The sequence below is a fragment of the Bufo gargarizans genome, chromosome 4 (assembly GCF_014858855.1).
Source record: "Bufo gargarizans isolate SCDJY-AF-19 chromosome 4, ASM1485885v1, whole genome shotgun sequence".
Taxonomy (NCBI): Eukaryota; Metazoa; Chordata; class Amphibia; order Anura; family Bufonidae; genus Bufo; species Bufo gargarizans.
The window spans coordinates 514,462,566-514,481,135 of record NC_058083.1 but is presented as its reverse complement, the minus strand read 5'-3'; the positions used below and the strand labels follow the sequence as shown (position 1 = coordinate 514,481,135).

The window sequence follows — 18,570 nt, the reverse complement described above, 5'->3', positions numbered from 1 at the left end:
AAATAATTCCGCCATACAGCATAGAGAACGGCTGCAGAATAAACGTCATCCCGCTGTACACCGTAGAGACAATACCCCAGGAGGTCTGTGCTCGGAGAACCCATTCAACCACCTCCTGATGTAAATAAGGAATAATTAATTAATTCAACAGCAGGTAGTGAAGGGGTTAATGACACCTAGGGTTGCCACCCGGCCCGTATCTCACCGGCAAAGCCAGTATTTTAGTGGCCCTGCTGGTGCCTGTAATTTTGTTTCTACCCGCAATATTAATTGCTGATGTTTTCCTATATGGACTGTTACTAATGAGCCCTTCCATTGTGGAGCGCTCATTAGTACAGCCTTTACCTCCCCCACTTGTGCTTTTATTTTTTTTAAGAAGGGGGCATTATTAATTCTGGGGGGCACCGATGGGGGTGTTATTCTTACTGGGAGGACTAATGGGGGCACTATTCTTACTGGGGGGCACCGATGGGGGCACTATTCTTACTGGGGGGCACCGATGGGGTGTTATTCTTACTGGGAGGACTAATGGGGGCATTGTTCTTACTGGGGGGCACTGATGGGGGTGTTATTCTTACTGGAGGGACTAATGGGGGTACCGATGGGGGTGTTATTCTTAATGGGAGGACTAATGGGAGCGTTATTCTTACTGGGGGCACCAATAGGGTGTTATTCTTATTGGGAGGACTAAGGGGGGCATTATTCTTACTGGGGGGCAGCGATGGGGTGTTATTATTACTGGGAGGACTAAAGGGGGCATTATTCTTACTGGGGGGGCACTAATGGGGGTGTTATTCTTACTGGAGGGCATTATTAAATCTGGGGGGCACTAATGAGAAGCATTAATTCTGGGGCACACTAATAGGAGAATTACTATTCCTGGGGGGCACTAATGGGGCCATTACTCTTACTGGGGGCATTACTACTTATGTTGGGCATTATTAATTCAGGGGCGCAGTAATGGATGCATTACTATTAGTGTGGGCACTTATGGGGGCTTCATTAATTTTGAGGGGCACTAATGAAGGCATTACTATTACTGAGGGCACTTTTAATACTGGGGGAAACTAATGGGGGGGCATTACTACTAACGTTATACAGTATATTAATTCTGGGGCACACTGACGGGGGCATTACTATTACTGGGGAACTTAATTCGGGGGGGGGGCACTAATGGGGGCAATAATATTACTGGGAGCCACAGTATGACAGCGACTCAACACCCTGTATTAACCACTTCAGCCCCGCTAGCTGAAACCCCCTTCATGACCAGAGCACTTTTTACACTTCGGCACTACGCTACTTTCACCGTTTATCGCTCGGTCATGCAACTTACCACCCAAATGAATTTTACCTCCTTTTCTTCTCACTAATAGAGCTTTCATTTGGTGGTATTTATTGCTGCTGACATTTTTACTTTTTTTGTTATTAATCGAAATGTAACGATTTTTTTGCAAAAAAATGAAATTTTTCACCTTCAGCTGTAAAATTTTGCAAAAAAAACGACATCCATATATAAATTTTTCGCTAAATTTATAGTTCTACATGTCTTTGATAAAAAAAAAATGTTTGGGCAAAAAAAAATGGTTTGGGTAAAAGTTATAGCGTTTACAAACTATGGTACAAAAATGTGAATTTCCGCTTTTTGAAGCAGCTCTGACTTTCTGAGCACCTGTCATGTTTCCTGAGGTTCTACAATGCCCAAACAGTAGAAAACCCCCACAAATGACCCCATTTCGGAAAGTAGACACCCTAAGGTATTCGCTGATGGGCATAGTGAGTTCATAGAACTTTTTATTTTTTGTCACAAGTTAGCGGAAAATGATGATGATTTTTATTTTTTATTTTTTCTTACAAAGTCTCATATTCCACTAACTTGCGACAAAAAAAAAAAAATTCTAGGAACTCGCCATGCCCCTCACGGAATACCTTGGGGTGTCTTCTTTCCAAAATGGGGTCACTTGTGGGGTAGTTATACTGCCCTGGCAATTTAGGGGCCCAAATGTGTGAGAAGAACTTTGCAATCAAAATGTGTAAAAAATGGCCTGCGAAATCCGAAAGGTGCACTTTGGAATATGTGCCCCTTTGCCCACCTTGGCTGCAAAAAAGTGTCACACATCTGGTATCGCCGTACTCAGGAGAAGTTGGGGAATGTGTTTTGGGGTGTCATTTTACATATACCCATGCTGGGTGAGAGAAATATCTTGGCAAAAGACAACTTTTCCCATTTTTTTATACAAAGTTGGCATTTGACCAAGATATTTTTCTCACCCAGCATGGGTATATGTAAAATGACACCCCAAAACACATTCCCCAACTTCTCCTGAGTACGGCGATACCAGATGTGTGACACTTTTTTGCAGCCAAGGTGGGCAAAGGGACACATATTCCAAAGAGCACCTTTCGGATTTCACAGGCCATTTTTTACAGATTTTGATTGCAAGGTACTTCTCACACATTTGGGCCCCTAAATTGCCAGGGCAGTATAACTACCCCACAAGTGACCCCATTTTGGAAAGAAGACACCCCAAGGTATTCCGTGAGGGGCACGGCGAGTTCCTAGAATTTATTTTTTTTTGTCGCAAGTTAGTGGAATATGAGACTTTGTAAGGAAAAAAGAAAAAAAAAGAAAAATCATCATTTTCCGCTAACTTGTGACAAAAAATAAAAAATTCTAGGAACTCGCCGTGCCCCTCACGGAATACCTTGGGGTGTCTTCTTTCCAAAATGGGGTCACTTGTGGCGTAGTTATACTGCCCTGGCAATTTAGGGGCCCAAATGTGTAAGAAGTACCTTGCAATCAAAATGTGTAAAAAATGGCCTGCGAAATCCGAAAGGTGCACTTTGGAATATGTGCCCCTTTGCCCACCTTGGCTGCAAAAAAGTGTCACACATCTGGTATCGCCGTACTCAGGAGAAGTTGGGCAATGTGCTTTGGGGTGTCATTTTACATATAACCATGCTGGGTGAGAGAAATATCTTGGCAAAAGATAACTTTTCCCATTTTTTTATACAAAGTTGGCATTTGACCAAGATATTTCTCTCACCCAGCATGGGTATATGTAAAATGACACCCCAAAACACATTCCCCAACTTCTCCTGAGTACGGCGATACCAGATGTGTGACACTTTTTTGCAGCATAGATGCGCAAAGCGGCCCAAATTCCTTTTAGGAGGGCATTTTTAGACATTTGGATCCCAGACTTCTTCTCACACTTTCGGGCCCCTAAAAAGCCAGGGCAGTATAAATACCCCACATGTGACCCCACTTTGGAAAGAAGACACCCCAAGGTATTCAATTAGGGGCCTGGCGAGTTCATAGAAATTTTATTTTTTTTGCATAAGTTAGCGGATATTGTTTTTTTTTGTTTTTTTCTCACAAAGTCTCACTTTCCGCTAACTTAGGACAAAAATTTCAATCTTTCATGGACTCAATATGCCCCTCACGGAATACCTTGGGGTGTCTTCTTTCCGAAATGGGGTATTTATACTGCCCTGGCTTTTTAGGGGCCCTAAAGCGTGAGAAGAAGTCTGGAATATAAATGTCTAAAAATGTTTACGCATTTGGATTCCGTGAGGGGTATGCGAGTTCATGTGAGATTTTATTTTTTGACACAAGTTAGTGGAATATGAGACTTTGTAAGAAAAAACAAAAACAAACAAAAAATTTCCGGTAACTTGGGCCAAAAAAATGTCTGAATGGAGCCTTACAGGGGGGGGTGATCAATGACAGGGGGGTGATCAATGACAGGGGGGTGATCAATGACAGGGGGGTGATCACCCATATAGACTCCCGGATCACCCCCCTGGTAAGGCTCCATTCAGACGTCCGTATGATTTTTACGGATACATGGATCGGATCCGCAAAACACATGCGGACGTCTGAATGGAGCCTTACAGGGGGGGTTATCAATGACAGGGGGTGATCAGGGTGATCACCCCCCTGTCACTGATCACCCCCCCTGTAAGGCTCCATTCAGACATCCGTATGATTTTTACGGATCCATGGATACATGGATCGGATCCGCAAAACACATGCGGACGTCTGAATGGAGCCTTACAGGGGGGTTATCAATGACAGGGGGTGATCAGGGTGATCACCCCCCTGTCACTGATCACCCCCCCCTGTAAGGCTCCATTCAGACGTCCGTATGATTTTTACGGATCCATGGATACATGGATCGGATCCGCAAAACACATGCGGACGTCTGAATGGAGCCTTACAGCGGGGTTATCAATGACAGGGGGTGATCAGGGAGTTTATATGGGGTGATCATGGGTGATCAGGGGTTTATAAGGGGTTAATAAGTGACGGGGGGGGGGGGGGGTGTAGTGTAGTGTGGTGTTTGGTGCGACTGTACTGAGCTACCTGAGTCCTCTGGTGGTTGATCCTAACAAAAGGGACCACCAGAGGACCAGGTAGCAGGTATATTAGACGCTGTTATCAAAACAGCGTCTAATATACCTGTTAGGGGTTAAAAAATTCGGATCTCCAGCCTGCCAGCGAGCGATCGCCGCTGGCAGGCTGGAGATCCACTCGCTTACCTTCCGTTCCTGTGAGCGAGCGTTCACAGGAAATCCCGGCCCTCGCGAGATGACGCGTATATGCGTCGTTGAGCGCAGGACTGCCGCCTCCGGACCGCACATCTGCGTTAGGCGGTCCGGATGCGGTTAAAGGGCTTCTGTCACCCCACTAAAGTCATTTTTGGGGGGGGGGGGGCTAGTTAAATTCCTTATACTGCAATATATGAAAATATAATGGTGTTACTTACTTTCCTTCAGCAGTTTCTTATAAAAATGAACTTTTATAATATGTAAATCAGGTCTCTACCAGCAAGTAGGGCGTCTACTTGCTGGTAGCCGCCGCAAAAAAACGCCCCCTCCTTCTGTTGATTGACAGGGCCAGCCGTGATCGCCTCCTCCGGCCGGCCCTGTCAGCATTTCAAAAATCGTGCGCCTGTGTTCATTCAGCGCAGGCGCTCTGAGATGAGGAGGCTCGCCTCCTCAGAACTCCCTCAGTGCGCCTGCACCGATGACGTCTACTCTTTTGGTGATGTAATCGGCGCAGGCGCACTGAGGGAGTTCTGAGGAGACGAGCCTCCTCATCTCAGAGAGCCTGCGCCGAATGAACACAGGCGCGCGATTTTTGAAATGCTGACAGGGCCGGCCGGAGGAGGAAATCGCGGCTGGCCCTGTCAATCAACAGGACGAGGGGGCGGTTTTTTGCGGCGGCCACCAGCAAGTAGATTTACATATTATAAAAGTTCGTTTTTATAAGAAACTGCTGAAGGAAAGTAACACCATTATATTTTCATATATCGCAGTATAAGGAATTTAACTAGCCCCCCAAAAAAATGACTTTAGTGGGGTGACAGAAGCCCTTTAAGCCACGCCCCCATAACCACACCCCTTTGAGGTGTGGCTTTACTTGAACTGTATTTTTTGTTGGGAAAGCTGACAACCCTAATGCCCCCTCTGCCCCAGTAATCCTGACAGACAATGGCGGTGACTACACACCTACCTGCCCTGCTGGACACAACATGTACCCACCTAGAATGTATGGGCTTCTGAGAGGATGTAGCCCCGCCCCCAAGTTGTTCTAGAAACTAATGTTCTCCACAAAACCTCCCTGACTGTAAACCTGTCCCTAATCCTGACCCCACAGGAGACCGCACAGAACACGGAGAGGACGCCCCGCAGCCCAGCACACAGGACACTTACCTGAACCTCACTTATCACCACCACCTATCTCAGACTCACCTCCTTACGTGACCGAAAGCTCTCCAGAGCCCATACATTCTAGGCATTACCGATAGGAATTAGTGGGCTATAAGACCTTTCATGATGTCATGACCATGTGATCACGTGTGGGAGGAGTCAGGCTCCAGGCTGTGTTTTTAGAAGGGAGGGTAAAGGACCTTTGATGATGTCATGACCATGTGGTTCTGTGTGGGAGGAGCCAGGCTGTGTTGCTGAAGGCGGTAAAGGACCTGTGATGATGTCATGACCATGTGGTCCTGTGTGGGAGGAGCCAGGCTGTGTTGCTGAAGGAGGTAAAGGACCTGGGATGACATCATGACCATGTGATCAAATGTGGAAGGAGTCAGTGACCACATGACCAGGTGCTGCTGCTCTGGATGACCTGGAGTTTATGTGTGGCATCAGGATGTAATACAGGGTCATAAACCTTCGGCTCTCCAGCTGTTGTGAAACTACAATACCCAGCATGCTTTATTTACTTTTGTGGGAGTTCTGCGAAGACAAGTGTGTATGCTGGGAGTTGTAGTTTTACAGCAGCCGGAGTGCTACACCTGATGTAATTATTGTGTGTATGTAGCAGAGCTGTGACTGTATCCAGGGCTACATTAAGGTTTCCAGGTGTACGAAGCACTGCATTCATTGGGGGCCTCCCAAATAACATAAAGCCCTTCTTTTCTGCATACTGGACAATATTTAGTAAGGTTTGTACACTCCATTATAAGAGCAGGATGGAAAGTGCCAGATTCAGCACATAATTAAAGCAAACGGAGCAGAACAGACTCCAGTCACTACAATCAGGTTCGTTCAGTTTATGTTTGGGATGCTGCTTTTTTACCTTGAGATCTTTTTGACAGAATCTGCGGCAGAGGCCCCCGAATGGAGCCTCCAACGCAGATGTGAATAGATAGCATCAGATGTAAGTTTACCTCACAAATTCAGAACCAGCATCACTACATAAATACAGCACCAGAACCACCATCACTACATAAATACAGCACCAGAACCACCATCACTACATAAATACAGCACCAGAACCACCATCACTACATAAATACAGCACCAGAACCACCATCACTACATAAATACAGCACCAGAACCACCATCACTACATAAATACAGCACCAGAACCAACATCACTACATAAATACAGCACCAGAACCACCATCACTACATAAATACAGCACCAGAACCAACATCACTACATAAATACAGCACCAGAACCAACATCACAACATAAATACAGCACCAGAACCAACATCACAACATAAATACAGCACCAGAACCAACATCACAACATAAATACAGCACCAGAACCACCATCACTACATAAATACAGCTCCAGAACCAGCATCACTACAGATATACAGAACCAGAACCACCATCACTACATAAATACAGCACCAGAACCAACATCACTACATAAATACAGCACCAGAACCACCATCACTACATAAATACAGCACCAGAACCACCATCACTACATAAATATAGCACCAGAACCACCATCACTACATAAATACAGCACCAGAACCAAGATCACTACATAAATACAGCACCAGAACCACCATCACTACATAAATACAGCACCAGAACAACCATTACTACATAAATACAGAACCAGAACCACCATCACTACATAAATACAGCACCAGAACCACCATCACTACATAAATACAGCACCAGAACCACCATCACTACATAAATACAGCACCAGAACAACCATTACTACATAAATACAGCACCAGAACCACCATCGCTACATAAATACAGCACCAGAACCACCATCACTACATAAATACAGCACCAGAACCACCATCACTACATAAATACAGCACCAGAACAACCATTACTACATAAATACAGCACCAGAACCACCATCGCTACATAAATACAGCACCAGAACCACCATCGCTACATAAATACAGCACCAGAACCACCATCGCTACATAAATACAGAACCAGAGCCCAATGATGTTTTAATATATGCAAATAAGCCTCTAGAAGCAATGGGGGCGTTGTCATTACAGCTAGAGGCTCCGCTCTCTCTGCAACTGTAACCCCTTCTCCAGGACTTGGCGTGAAGACATTTTCACTGCATGGTCCGGTCAATCAAAGTGCAGAGGGTGCAGCAGTTGCAGAGAAAACAGAGCCTTTAGGTGTAATGGCAACACCCCCTTTGCTCCTAGAGGCTCTTTTGCATGTATCAGAACATAATTTTTCTCAGCAGTGCGGGCAAATATGAACATGGGACCAACACAGATGCCTTCAGCTGCCAAGCGCACATGTACCAGGTCAGCCGGTGTCACAGGTACCAATCTGCTGACGGATGCCCTTTATTTGTTTATTCTTTGTATTATGCCTTGTATGTATTCTCAAAAGCTGTCTGCAGGTAGCACTGTTTAGTTAATTATGCTCTGACTCAGCAGAGGGATCTAGCATTTCTGTCTGAGGAGCAAGCTTTCTAGCCAGTATTGTATCAGCCAAGTGTTAGCGGTAGCTTAACCTGGGAGAGAGGCAGCAACCATTCCAGTCTGGGTCTGCTAGGGAGAAGCAGCAGCCTCAGAGCCTGGTCGACCACCTGTTTGGATGTTGCTATTGAAACTCAGCTTTAGGCCTCATGCACACGACCGTTGTTTTCATTCCGTGTCCATTGTTCTGTTTTTCGTGATTTTCTGCGGACCCATTGACTTTCAATGGGTCCGTTGAAAACTCGGCTAATGCACCGTTTGTCATCCGCGTCCGTGACCGTGGTTCCAGTCCATCAAAAAAATATAACCTGTCCTATTTTTTTTCACGGAAAACGGTTTGCGGACCCACTCGTAATGTTTGGCCGTCGCTCCAGCATCATACATGTACGGCGCTAGCAGCAAACGGGTTAAGAAGAAGTGATGTCCTCAAGAATGGAGTCCGGCTTTACAGGCCTCCCTCAAACATACTCCTCCTTTAAGGGGACATACCACCAGTTACTATAAATTTCTAAATACCCCTCTAGATTATAGTCAAGGGCAATGGGTCAATAACTAAGTGTCTCAGCGATATCCCGCAACTAACGAAGTCCACTTTGTATCAGGCCCTGGAACGCAATCTCTGCTATTTGCCAGACAGTTGCTACCGGGAGATGACCCTACAGATTTATCACCGGACAAATATTTCTCCAGTACGGGGCCATCGTATGGGCGTCTTTGAGTCAGATGGCTGCTTCCATTGTGGTGAGGCAGGAGCAGACATTTTTCATTGCTTGTGGTTATGCCCGGAGATACAATCCTTTTAGGGTAAAATACATACATACACCACCACCCATCTGATGTCAGCAGCACCTTTGGACCCTATATGGATACATTGATTCAACCACAACTCGGTGCACCCCTGGTAGCCGGAAACTACTATGTCTAATAGCAGCAGCAGGGGTCAAGACCATCCTCCATACATGGATCGATCCTACACCCCCACCATTTAAGTTATTTCTCGAGAAACTCTCCTTCTTAATGAAGATGGATTGGGTAGAGGCGTCTTCAAAAAAGGAGACACACGTGAAGCAATTTTTTGCGTGCCGGGAGAGTTTTATAGACTTACTGCCCCTCCAGGTTAGGAGATATATTCAGGAATGTTTCCAGCTCACCTCCTGGTACCAGACACGAATCTTATTGAATGACCCGCCTATATCAGGGATATGATCTAATCTGAGTGCTCAATGGGGATCCCTGCGCACCGCGTGTATGTTTAGACTTTACATGTACTGAATATGGAGAGGAGATGAATGAGTTGGGCTAATGTTGTTTTACTTGCTCTGCGGTTTGCAGAGAATTCTGTAATGGTTCTTTCCCCCCCCCCCCCCCCAATCCCTCATTTCCCTCTTAAAAAACAGACAGATGTCGAAAGGTTGACGAAATGACTTTAAAGGATAACTGTCACATTTAAACCCTAATTTCAATTTTCATATATGTAGTTACTAATAACATGATATTCCAGAATCAGTTACTATTAGACTGACTTACCCCATATTTAATAAGATTCAGCCCTTAGCAACCAGTCTGCATAAAACTGCAATTTCACTATTCAGTTAAGAAGGCCGCCACTGCCCTCCCCCTGAGGCTAATCCCGTCTGCCCTCACTAGCCAGTAACAATAGCCCCCCAAAAGTGTCAGTAACCAGAGCCCTCCCCCTAAAGGGTTAATCTCCTGCAGCACAAAGGGGTCCTCTTACCGCATGTTGCTTTCATTTATACACTGAGCAGACGGCAGATCTCCCTTCCCTGGTCTGCGCTGCTTCGGCTCTGCATTGTCCCAGTCTGCTGAGTGAGGGAGCGTCTGCCAAGCGCAGGGACAGGGAGAAGTGCACACAGCCCAGGCACTGTTATCAGCTGCTGGGGAGGACCTGGCTTTAATCATTTACTTACAGTCCCTGGCTGTCAGTAATGTGACCTTGCACGCCGCGTGCTTCTACGTCCTCCGTCCTTCAACATATAGACGGACCTGCATAGCAACCTGATTTTAAGCACAGGTAAAAGTAGGCAGTACAGGGAACAAAACTGTGGAATTAAGGGGTAATTGAATACACAAAGAAAAGTTGAAATAGGGCCACCAAGGAGATATTAATCAACACAATCCAATACTCCCCAAAAAAAAAATACGACAGTTATACTTTAATATATTGCTCTATTTGCTTGTATTGGGACCATCACCAGATACATGTCATAAATAATACTGATCAATATTACTGCTCTTATTAAAATGTATGTTTTTTTTCTTTTCTTATGTCAACCTTAAATAAAAACATTTGAAAAAGATAAATAAGAAGTGATGTGTGGATAAAACAGTTCCCACATTGTGGACATGAATTTTTTTTCCTGTGTATGTTCTCTGACTTGCAATTTTAACTGACATCCTGACAGCACAAAAATGGCTTTGCCCGTGTGTGAATTTTCTAATGTAATAGAAATAACTTATCTTTGCATACATTTTGCTCCTAAAAATGGCTTCTCCCCTGTGTGAATTCACCAATGTCTAACAAGATCTGCTTTATGGTTAACACATTTACTACATTCTCAACATTAAAGGGTTTCTGTCACCAGATTTAACCGTGTTAGCGATGTGCTAATGTCAGCAGACCCTAACTCTCCTAATCTTATGCTTCCGGATGCCCCCGTTACTGCACATTTTTTACTTTTATAATATGCTAATTAGCCTATATGAGCAGGGGGGGCATTGCCCATACTCCTAGAGGCTCCATTCACCCACCTCGTCACGCCCTGCCGTCCTTGAGCGACAGGGCCAGCGTTCGTCTTTTCCGGCCGGCCCTGTATGCGAGATAAATCTCGCACATGAGCAGTCCCAGCACACAGGGCCAACCGGAGAGGAGCGCTGCCTGGCCCTGTCAATCAAGGATGGCAGGGCGTGACTTGAGGTGGGCGAACGGAGCTTCTAGAAGCATGGGAAACGCCCCCCCCTGCTCCTGGAGACTAATTAGCATATTATAAAAGTTAAAATTGTGCAGTAATGGGGGCATCCAGAAGCATGAGATTAGGAGAGTTAGGGTGTGCTGACATTAGCACATCGCTAATATCAGCCAGTTTAATAGGGTTAAATCTGGTGACAGAAACCCTTTAAAATGGCTTCTCCCCTGTGTGAATTCTCTGATGTTTACCAAGATTTGATTTATCTGCAAAACATTTCCTGCATTCTAAGCATGAAAATGGTTTCTCCCCTGTGTGAATTCTTTCATGTATAACAAGATGTGATTTATCCATAAAACATTTCCCACATTCAGAACATGAAAATAGCCTATCCCCTGTGTGAATTTTCTTATGTTTAACAAGATGTGATTTACGGTTAAAATGTTTTCCACATTCTGAACATGAAAATGGTTTCTCCCCTGTGTGAATTCTTTGATGTTTAACAAGATTTGATTTATCTGTAAAACATTTCCTGCATTCTAAGCATGAAAATGGTTTCTCCCCTGTGTGAATTCTTTCGTGTACAACAAGATGTGATTTATCCATAAAACATTTCCCACATTCAGAACATAAAAATAGCCTATTCCCTGTGTGAATTCTCTTATGTATAACAAGATGTGATTGATCTATAAAACATTTCCCACATTCTGAACATAAAAATGGCTTCTCCCCTGTGTGAATTTTCTTATGTTTAACAAGATGTGATTTACGGTTAAAATGTTTTTCACATTCTGAACAAGAAAATGGCTTCTCCCCTGTGTGAATTCTCTGATGGTTAAGAAGATGTGATTTCCAGTGAAAACATTTCCCACATTCTGAGCATGAAAAAGCCTTCTCCCCTGTGTGAGTTCTTTGATGTTGAACACTTCTTTTGTGACTTTTATTTTGCTTAACAGTCTGTGATAAATCAGAAGATTGAAATCCATCCAAAGGATCAGATGATAGATCTTTGCTATGAAAAGCTGAGGATACATCTGAGGTAATGGCATATTCTTCATGTGCATCTTCTGTGCCACCACAATCATCTTCTTTAATATTTAAAGATATCAGATGTTTCTCTGTGCTTCCGATAAAGTCATCTGCCAAAAATAAATCTATTATTAGTAAGTTTTAATATAACCTTAAAGGGGTTGTGCATGAGAGCATTTTGGCAACCCCCCCTTCCCCATTCATTTTGCTGGACCTGCAAAAGGAAGCTTTCTTCCTGGTGCCGGCTCCCCGCTCCTCCTTCTAGCCTGTGCTGCTCCGCTGGGCTCCAGCGATGTCAACATCCAGTTTGACATTAACACAGCCAATCACAGGCAGTGGTGTCAGGCAACCATGTGACCTTTTGTCATGATGCAAGGGAAGCCCAACACTGCAGCAGCCAATCACAGGCAGTGGTGTCAGGCGATCATGTGACCTTTTGTCATGATGCAAGCGAAGCCCGACACTGCAGCAGCCAAACACAGGCTGCGGCAGTGTCAGGAGCCCCTTGTGTCATAAAAAATGGTCACAAGGGAAGCCTAAAGCCCCCGCTGCCTGTAATGTGCTGTGGCAATGCAAAACTGAATGTTGATAATGCTGGAGCCCAGCAGAGGAGGAGCAGGGAGCCTGTGATGGGAAGCAGGTAAGTGATCTTCCCTTTGCAGGTACGGCAGAATGCAGGGGTTTGACAAACCCTCCATTCTTGCAAAACCCCTTTTTAACCTTATAGTGATATTTTATAACATTATTATACAAATTTCAAGGTGTGGAGTTAAATTCAATTGTTTGCTGACTGTGGTGGAAAAACAGATCACAATCTAACATTAGACCAGTAGATGATGATGTTAGGTCACCAGGCTGTTCACTTGTATTTTCCACTCTTGTGTTGAAGCCAGCATCTTCATAGGTTCACATTTCAGTGTGTCCATCGCCCTACTGTTCTAGTGAAATGTGTTGTGTCCGTCTCTCACACACTGACGGATACATGTACTTTACCTACCACAGAACACGGCAGAGGAGAGGAGCAGTACGGTCATGTACAAAGGAGTCACGGCTTTGGAACAAGTGTAACCAGTGTCGGACTGGGGTACACGGGGCCCACCCGAGAAACTGATACTGAAAGCCCACCTTCTATCTATCTCACATACTGTATGTAGTATATATATATATATATATATATATAATTGTACATATACCACATACATATAAATAATAGCGGCATGTACTGTACTTATAATGCTCTGTTCATATCATATTTATGGTCTCTAATAGAAATGCTCAGGATGTATCCACAGAACAGATGTCTCCTCAGATACCATACAGTGACATTTAAAGTGGTTGTCTGCTTTTTTTTTTTATTTATATTGATGACCTATCCTCAGGATCGTAGAAAAAGCAGTGTGAGAGCAGCACTAGTATACCTTCCAGACCTCCCTCGGCATGCCCAGCCAGTCAGCAACCACCGGTCCTCTACGTTTGCTCCTTAGGCTATTTTCACACTTGCGGCAGTGTGATCCGGCAAGCAGTTCCGTCGTCGGAACTGCCCGCCGGATCCGCCGGTCTGGATGTGACTGAAAGCATTTGTGAGACGCATCCGGATGCGGATCCGTCTCACAAATGCATTGCAAGAACGGATCCGTCTCTCCACTTGTCATACGGACAGACGGATCCGTCTTGTATCTTTTTTCACATGCGCAGACCGGAAGGACGGATCCGGCATTCAGGCAAGTCTTTTTTTTTTTTTCGCCTGAGATTAGCTACGGTTTTATCTTTTGCCTGATCAGTCAAAATGACTGAACTGAAGACATCCTGATGCATCCTGAACGGATTACTCTCCATTCAGAATGCATGTGGATATGCCTGATCAGTTCTTTTCCGGTATAGAGCCCCTGTGACGGAACTCTATGCCGGAAAAGAAAAACGCTAATGTGAAAGTACCCTTAGATAATCCAAACAAAATCGATGGCAGCATATCCATCAAGGATTTCTTTAATATTCAAAACGAGTCAATAAAAACGTACAAAAAGTGCAAAAGATCGTGCAACGGTTCGACTATAACAGAAAAAGATTATGTTATAGTCCAAACGTTGCACTTTTCGTACATTTTTATGGACTCGTTTTGAATATTAAAGAAATCCTTGAAGGACATGCTGCAATCGATTTTGTTTGGCCTATCCTCAGGATAGGTCATGAATATCAAATTAAGTAATAAGATCTGTTTAATATTGGATCTGTTCAAGTGAATGGGAAGGAGCCAGGAGCAGGAAAACAATGAAGAGAAGGCAGCTCTTGTACAAGCACTGCTTTCTCTTCAAACAGCTGATCGGCAGGGGGTGCCAGGAGTCTGACCTTGCCGATCTGATATTGACGACCTGTCCTGAGGATAGATCATCAGTATATAATTTTATTTTTTAAAAGCGGACAACCGCTTTAAAGGGAACCTGTCACTGGGATTTTGGGTATAGAGCTGAGGACATGGGTTGCTAGATGGCCACTAGCACATCTGCAAAACCCAGTCCCCATAGCTCTGTGTGCTTTTATTGTGTATAAAAACAGATTATTATTATTATTATTATAATAGTTGTATCCACGTTATACATGCAATACTAGAGATTTGGACACTTTGCTAAATTTTCCCAAATAAAATAGTTTTTTCCCGAATTAATTCATAATGAAAAGCGTTAGATCAGCTTTATCCCGGCCTGCAGGGAGAGTGTAGGTCAGTGTAGATCACTGTGCATTGCAGCAACATGCATAGCTAGTCTGTTCTGGTAGTGACACTGTGTCAGTATGACAGGCAGGTCACATAAATAATATGGATGTGCTTATTGGCGTGCATCACTATTAGTCTCAGCTCACACTTATTTGGTCAGTTATGGGTCAGATCTTTTCATGATACCTTATCTGAGAGTAGGATTGGCTCCTGATTTTGGCTAACCATACAGTAACTGCTGTAGAGCAGTCTCTTTTTACACAGTCTCCTGTTTCCACATAAATTGCTAGAGAACCTCGTGTGTTACACATTGATTCTACCGAATTGTGAGGTGTCCACATTGATTGATCGATAAGCTATTGCGTTACCTACTCAAAGTCCACTGTAGAGTGAAAGAGCTGTCTCATTTTATACCATCTCCTGTTTTCACATAGAATGCTTGAGAACCTGGTGTGTTACACACCGATACAAGTAGTGACCCCATGACAGAGTGGAGTTGGTGTCATTTATGTTGATGTAACAGTTCATTTTTCCCTTCTTCTGATCCTTCAGAAGAACCAAAAAAGAAAAAAACGGATCCTGTCTTTTGAGCATCCACCTTCACATGCTCGGTATTTGTTCAGTAATTGATCAGTACTGGGAAGGCAAAAACAGGATTTGCATGTCTTCTGTGTTTTGGACCCACTCCTGCTTTTGGCTTCCAAATCATGATCAAATCCTGATGCTAAATGCTGACCATGGGATACAGGCCTCATACTCAATTTGCATGAGTTTGGGCCATGTGCGTCTGACATTGGTTTTACTCAGATGATAAAGAAGTCCGACATGCAGGACTTTAGTGGCCTCTATCAAGCACTCAGCATTTGGTCAGTTTTTTGCATCAGTATTTGATCAGTACTGGTAAGGCTAAAACAGGAGTGGATCCAAAACAGATGACAATGTGAAGGAATATTTGCATGTCTTCTGTGTTTTGGACCAACTCCTGCTTTTGGCTTCCAAATCATGATCACATCCTGAGGGTGAGGGTGGCAACAGAGAGAGGAGTCATCATAGTGGCCCAGTCACAGAGTGGTCATGGTGGCAACAGCATGATTCGTCAACATAGTGGTCAGTCAGAGTGGGGAGGGGGAAACAGAAGTGGCAGTAATAGCACAAGGCGGTGGCAGTAGGAGAAGATTGCAGCAGATATGTGACATCAAACGGGTGGCTGCATCAGAATAGTGAAGCACGTGGCCAGTAGTAATGGGCCATTTTTCACAATGTTTTGGTGTAGCAAGACACTACAGTCAGAACATTACTGCCAGAATGATCAAGTCTGATGCATCAGGCACCACTGTGTCGAAATCCTGGCTGATCCATGCCTGATTCATCTTTCTAAGCGTTAATCTCCCTACAGTTTGTGTTGAAAGGAGAGTTCTCTTTGGGGTAAATATGCTCCCCACCGCACTAAACACCCGCTCTGCTGCCACATTACTGGTAGGGCAGGAAAGCTTGTCATGGGCAATTTTCAAGTTTGGCTGCCCAATAGTCCAGGGGATCTTGGATCTGGGGTGACAGGGTGCACTCCAAGTATGCCACCACCTGCTGGTTCAGGTTCTGATCCATGTGCTGCTGCTGGCTGGTTTCTTCAGTAGGCATATTAAGTAAAATAACAAACAGCTTATTTCTGAATATGTTATTTTTTTTAAAAAGGAGGGCGTTCCAACCATCCAGGTTAGCTGCGTGAGGATAGGCAGATAATGTGTAGGACAGCGAAACATTCTAGATATCTGGATTATCCCATAACCGTACGCTGATGATATAGACGCATTACAGAGTGGGTGGCATAACAAGGTGAGTATACTCCTAAAGTGGCACGCTGTCTCCACCAATACTAGAACAAAGAGAACACTGATAGAGAACCACACAATGTTATGTGATACTGTGGCCCTCCTTTAGATGGTGTTACAATGAACTCAGCTAAAGATGCATAGCAATAACTGGTGTCCCATCCTCTGTGTGCTGGTGTGTGGCTATTACTATCACATTGAGACTATGCCCCTCTAATAGGCTTCTATGTTGCTATTACTTATCTATAAAACATTGTGGACACCCCAATAGCAGTAGACCGCTTTTTCACCCTAATTTGAGATTCAATGCGTAATAGAATTACTTATACATTAACCAAGGGGCATAAACAAATAGCAGTGGTGTTAACATATTCACCCCTATCTGAGATTCAAGGCATAATAGAAATGATTATCTATAAAACATTGTGGACACCCCACCCCAATAACAGTAGTATTAGACAGCTTAATCACCCCAATTTGAGATTCAAGGTGTAATACAATTACTTATCTATTAACCAAGGGGGGACACTGTTAAATGCGTCACTGCACTGTCCCCGCATTCTCCCTGTAGTGTGTACAGTCTCCCTACGATCTCCCTACACTGTCTCTGCAGTCTCCCTGTAGTGTGTACAGTCTCCCTATGATCTCCCTACACTGTCCCTGCAGTCTCCCTGTAGTGTGTACAGTCTCCCTACGATCTTCCTACACTGTCCCTGCAGTCTCACTGTCCAATATTCCACACCAACCCTAGCGCTGGTCACTCCTGTCCCTATGCTCACTTTACTGTAAAATGGTGGAGATCACGTGGGATGAGGCTTTTAAAGGGCTATGACTTCACAGGGACTGGATAGCTGCTGATTGGCTGTCTGCATGGCCTTATGGGTGATCAAGGATTCCTGAGCTTTTTACTTTCACTTTGTAACGCGTGTAGCTGCCATTTTCAGGAAGAAAAAAAACAAAACGATTTGTTACCACAAAGCACCAAGAAATTACATATATACACTCACCTAAAGAATTATTAGGAACACCTGTTCTATTTCTCATTAATGCGACTATCTAGTCAACCAATCACATGGCAGTTGCTTCAATGCATGTAGGGTTGTGGTCCTGGTCAAGACAATCTCCTGAACTCCAAACTGAATGTCAGAATGGGAAAGAAAGGTGGGCTACAACAGCAGAAGACCCCACCGGGTACCACTCATCTCCACTACAAATAGGAAAAAGAGGCTACAATTTGCACGAGCTCACCAAAATTGGACTGTTGAAGACTGGAAATATGTTGCCTGGTCTGATGAGTCTCGATTTCTGTTGAGACATTCAAATGGTAGAGTCCGAATTTGGCGTAAACAGAATGAGAACATGTATCCATCATGCCTTGTTACCACTGTGCAGGCTGGTGGTGGTGGTGTAATGGTGTGGGAGATGTTTTCTGGGCACACTTTAGGCCCCTTAGTGCCAATTGGCCATCGTTTAAATGCCACGGGCTACTTGAGCAATGTTTCTGACCATGTACCCATCCTCTGATGGCTACTTCCAGCAGGATAATGCACCATGTCACAAAGCTCGAATCATTTCAAATTGGTTTCTTGAACATGACAATGAGTTCACTGTACTAAAATGGCCCCCACAGTCACCAGGTCTCAACCCAATAGAGCATCTTTGGGATGTGGTGGAACGGGAGCTTCGTGCCCTGGATGTGCATCCCTCAAATCTCCATCAACTGCAAGATGCTATCCTATTAATATGGGCCAACATTTCTAAAGAATGCTATCAGCACCTTGTTGAATCAATGCCATGTAGAATTAAGGCAGTTCGGAAGGCAAAAGGGGGTCCAACACCGTATTAGTATG

General features: G+C 44.3%; 1 protein-coding gene across 1 annotated transcript in view; it reads right to left on the bottom strand.

Annotated features, from left to right (window-relative positions):
• The window catches only part of LOC122934343 (gastrula zinc finger protein XlCGF66.1-like), a 34,106-nt gene extending 28,264 nt beyond the window's left edge, over nucleotides 1-5,842 (bottom strand). Inside the window, exon 1 of the mRNA XM_044289745.1 lies at nucleotides 5,761-5,842. The gene's annotated coding sequence lies outside the window, so the exon portion shown is untranslated. The remainder of the gene's footprint in view (nucleotides 1-5,760) is intronic.
• Nucleotides 5,843-18,570: the final 12,728 nt, after the last annotated feature.